We start from the raw sequence: 5,702 nt of genomic DNA, 5'->3' as shown, positions 1-5,702 counted from the left end.
TTCAGTATTTTATTATTACAAAAGTACAATGGCATAATGTATTCTGAAGGAAACAGCTGTCACTAAATCGAGGAATGAAATAAAATATGAATACGTCGTATGACTTGAGTGTTGGTATTTATGACAGTTTTTTCGAAATATTCTAAGCAGATTACTAAGTCTAGCCCTAATAATGTTAAGTGGCAAAATGGCTCTCAGGCGTGCTAGTTCTAAGCCCATGATAAAAATTAATGTAATGGTAACGTTATGGAATTATTTATCAGAAGGGATAGTAAAGGTGACATAGATAATGACAAGCGTCTTCATACTTTAACGACCGGTCTGGCCTAGTGGGTAGTGACCCTGCCTGTGAAGCCGCGGTCCTGGGTTAAAATCCCAGTAAGGGCATTTATTTGTGTGATGAGCACAGATATTTGTTCCTGAGTCATGGTTGTTTTCTATGTATTTAAGTATTTGTATATTATATCTATCGTTGTCTGAGTACCCACAACACAAGCCTTCTTGAGCTTACCGTGGGGCTTAGTCAATTTGTGTAAAAATGTCCATTACGTAATATTTATTAATATTTATTTATTTATTTATTTACTTTTTCTACTAGCCTTCCAAAATGTACTTAGCTGAATAAATGATACGCGAGTCGATATTTTTACCTTTTAATTTTGGTACATTAGCGTACCCGCCTAAAATGGGTAACTGTACGGATATGATGGTCGTTCTTGTCTACGTGACAGCGTGATAAAACGGTGTCCGTCACTTTCTTTCCCACGGTGTTAAACAGTGACAGTTATTTTATCACGTGGATAAAGATGGATAAAGCTATCCATAATAGGCTGGCTGGGCTAAAATGTAACGTGGATGGCACGTAATGGGTTACGAATAATGTAATCCTTTAAAATATTTATTTCGTAACTAACGAATAAAAATATGACATACTCAATAAGATTATTCGCCATTTATTTACAAAAAAACGTATCACCGAACAAATTCGTTAGACGCTGATCCCTGTGTAGATATTCAATTAAAAAATGGAACAACGAAACTCCTCTATTCTATTTGTCTGGTACCTATGCCTGGCAACTTTTGATTAGAGGCCAGAGTAGTAGGCAGCAAAGCAAAGGAATTGTAAAATCATTTATCGCCGACTTTAAACATAATATATCATTACATATTACTAATCAAACATAGTTTTAGAAGTGAATATATACATAAGGTTTGTGTAATCTAATTGGCATGAGGACACGATCGCGTAGAAAACCTAACTTATTACCCTAAACGATAAATTGGTGATAGTAATTAAGTATCACCAATCATCAGTGATATCATTAAGAGAGCGGTTCTTTCGAGTTTTTGTATTTTGTAACTCCAAGTTATTCTTAACCACATTCAGTACAATGAAATTAGCCGCGTCTAAAGACGGTAAATTAGTGGCTAGACGGCACTATCTCCGGATATCCGATGTCTATAAATTAACAGAGGCCTCCCCTCTGCCCGATGTACGAAGATTGGTAAGAGCTGTTTATGTTTAGAGCACAGTGCTTATAGAATGAATGAATAAAGATTTCATTAATTCATTCATAGTAAGGAGGTGTTGGGTTAATAAAGTATGAGGTGGATAAAACTGTTTAAATAAATAAAATACTTATAACATGGTTATACTATCTATTAAACTAATAAACGAAGTAGTTATTACATTTTTATAAACTTGTGTCTTACTTTTCTATACAACACTATGAAGTATAATAGGTACACCACTCGTATTATGTTGTTAATGTATGTATCTATGTATAAACTCTTTTAATTGTTATTTTATCACTATAGAAATCTTTCAAGGCCATTAAGTACCTATAAATGTTTATAATAATAAAAATACAAACAAAGTACAAAATTTAAAATGATAAAGAACTGGAAAGTAAAACTAACGACAACCAATTTGTACGGCAACTATGTAACATGATTTTGAAGTGTCGCTGGCAATAAAAATCGCGTGTTTCGCAGTAATAAGCTGATAGAGCTCGCAACTTATTTAAAGAAAGTCATAAACGAGTAAAATACTTTCTTAATTGCAAAGTTGGAACTGTTGGAAGTTCTTAACCTATTCTGCAAAGAGGTCAGGTCACATAATATGCTGCAAAATAATTTTATAAAACTCTCGCGGCATCACTCTATTTATGTGGATACCATTGACACGATTTTGACAAAATTTTACGTATCACAACACGAAATACGAAAAAAAAATCTGAAAGATGATCTATTGGAATTCTTTTCGTGTAATAGGTAGACAGTGCTTCGGGGTTTTTGGGGTCTTATTTTTGTGTTTTTATGATAAAACCTCTTTAATCGTACTGTATAATGTATATGGGCCCGATTCGGAATTTGAAATAGACTTCTACTAGATATCTTTTAGACGTCACCAAGACACGATAACGTTATGTTTAAGATCTAATCTGTCAAATTTGTCATTTCTGCGATTCTGGAGATACTCTTGAACGATTTCCACAAGATATGACTTAGAGATCCAATTCACATCTAATAGATATCTAACACTATCTAATGTTAAAGTGACATTCGTTGCCCCAATTGATCTGCAAAAGAGAACTAGTTGAAATCTAAACTATAACGTATCTAGAATGGATCTAGTACGTGTCGTCTCTTGTGTATATCTTGAAGTTCGAATACTGCAGTATACCTCGTATAGAAAAAATATTTGACAGTCGTATGTAACTTAACAGATTCGCTTTGCCGACCCGTTTATTTACACTCGGCCAGCAATTCCCCATTCCTTGCTCTCTGTAGTAAAGTACTATTAATGTAACTTAAACAAAACAAATTTAACAAAATCTCAAACGTTTAAGCTGTAGGGCATGCCAAAACATTATCTACCTTTCAATCGATTGAAAAACTAAATTGTTTTATACAATACATATTATAGACATTTTAAAGAGAGAATTCAGTAGCAAGTTTGCAAATTGTGGTGTCAAGTAATCACGTGACCCTTATCAGACACGTGCCGAAACTCAATTTGAGTCAATTTAGGCAGAGTCCCGTGTAATTAATGTGCCATATGTGTTGACTGATAAACATGTTATTAATTTTCGTGACTACATTAAACTGCCAATTTCGCTCCGGATTCAGAGCTGACAGTTTTCATTGTTCGCTGACACAATAGTTGTTAATAATGACACATTGTTGAGAGTTTAATAATAAAACAAGTCATTGTTTATTGTTGTTGTAACAATTGATATTTTATGGTCGTCTATTACAGTCCATCAGATATGTATATATATCGGAGCGGCCGAGTGGGTCAAAATATCTGAATACGCACTCTAACGCCTTGGCAATACAGGTGTGCTCAGATATTTGTGAGCACCTTGGCCGCTCCGATATATCTGATGGCGACTGCACATGACATTTAATAGGCTATTACAGTACCTTTGTTAGTACTTCCGCAATTTATTCCCTATTTTTACCATAGATAATAATTCTTCTAATAAATTATCGTATATAGTTTATCAAAGGACTGTCTCATTTCAAACATAGACAGAGAGAATCATGCTATCTTTGTCTTACACTAGTACTAGCACCCAAAAGCAAAGGATGAGTATAGATTTCCTGGTCCTTACTAACTGACAAATTGGTTTGACCAACTATACTTATCAACTAGTTTAGGTTGTAAGTTTTTATGCTGTATGCCAGATTTCAGCTCAAAGTGACAGTCCATTTCCAACCGCAGCTGTACTACTGTTCATTTTACTATGGAAATTGACAGTAACAACGACGCGTTCAGTACCAGTAGTGCAGCTCGGTGCAGCGGTCAGAAATGTAATGTTACCCTAAATCTCTTCAGCTGTTTGTGAGGAACGTTTAAACATCACATATCAGCACGATAGTTGTGCACTTTTGCATTTCACCACACCTTCGTACATCAGAGGCATTGCAGTTCGCCACACGGCTTTATCACGCGAGAGTTCTTTCACCTCTGACCCGGACAAACAAATTTAGTTCGCCAGTACAGTGCGCAGGCCATATAGGTCTGAATAGCTTAGAAAACCAGTGAACTGTGGCCTCGAGAACTTAGTACTCGTATGTCGCTATTTTGCTGATTCGGCACATGAGAAAGCAAGCAAGGATGAACATGAAGGCAATCGTATTCTAACTGCTCAAACCTCAGAAAAATCATTCTACTTCGAAAACCACAAAAAAAAACAACTCAATGACTAGTGCAAAATGCTCTATGTATAATTGAGGTTAACGCCATCTAGCGTTAGCCTTAATTACTTAAAACCCCTAAGCACATCACTGTTAGTACTCGAGTTATATTAATACCAGTTAGAGCGAAACTCACTAGATGGCATTGGATGGTTGGATGTTTTAAAAACCAATAAAGAAAAACTCAATGACATTACATGTACTTTATGTCATCTCATATCATGAGTGGCCATCTAAATCTTACGGTCACGTGATCGTCTTACGCTGTAACGAGTTTAACGTTTTTTCCCCACCTCAAAAAGTGCACAGCGCCGCTACAGAAGTTTTCACTTCAAAAAACCGCCCAACGCAGACGCTACTCTGACTGACATCGACTGTTATGCTCGTTTGACACATTTGTACACCGGCAAGCGTAGCGAGCGAGCATTGACGAATTCGCTCGGACCGTTTATTTTCGTTAAAGTTTAATCTCGGCTTTTGCCGTACGATATGCGTGAAGATAGTCTCTTCTGTCTAGTTAGACAGAAGTTAGCGCACGCGCTGATCCAGTTATGATAATGTTTGTATCACCGTACATTAGGGATGTAATATTAAGACAGTACAATTGTATATAGGTACTAGTTAGTATCAAATAAATAAGTCTAAGTTTACCTTTCCAAAGGGACTTTACTCAAGATCACCCGTATTTGTTTCATATAGGTAACCTTTGATCTTTTTGTACAATTGTTCACAAATAGTTATTAACATAATTTCAAGGTTCGTACTTGACTACTATTCAATAGTAAACTGGTTTTTAGAGGTTCGCTCGCTACGCAATGGAAATGTTGGAGCGTACCAGTTAGGTTTTCATAATGCGAACCTGCATGCACTTGCATTCAATCACGGTTGCATGCTGAAATTTTCAGCCTTTGTTTTTAGTTTAGATTCTGTGGACGTAGAATTTAAATATGCATTATATTTTAGAAGTTATGAAATTCAGGTTTATTCGATTAACGACGATACGTTACAAATTATGACTAACGAAAGTGGGGACATATATTATTCACACGTACTTATCTGAAGACCCATTAATATTATGCGTTCTAGTGCCAGTTGTATTAGCAAACATATTTTCTTTTCTTTTACTTATTTAATTTATATACAGTCAGCAAAACTATTACCTTAGCTTATAAAAATTTAGGTATGCAGGGGTGCTAAACTTACGCTTAACACACCTGCGTACATTTTCTAATTATTTTTAGCAAAACTGAGTTTTTCTGACTGTACGTGCTGAAAAATGTAAAGGCGCTCTTTGTAAAGGAAGTTATACAAATGAAATAAGTACATACATTATTATAACGTCTATTATTATATTTCCACCGCTTGACCTAAATACATGAGTAATTCCAAGTTAACCCATATTGTATAACTTGTATAAGCCATGGCGTAACATATGCGTCACGGTTCAACCTACCATTTTCGCTAATAACTGCGGCACTTGTCCACCATGTTATTCT

The sequence above is a fragment of the Cydia amplana genome, chromosome 18 (assembly GCF_948474715.1).
Source record: "Cydia amplana chromosome 18, ilCydAmpl1.1, whole genome shotgun sequence".
Classification (NCBI taxonomy): domain Eukaryota; kingdom Metazoa; phylum Arthropoda; class Insecta; order Lepidoptera; family Tortricidae; genus Cydia; species Cydia amplana.
This window is presented reverse-complemented; position numbering follows the sequence as displayed.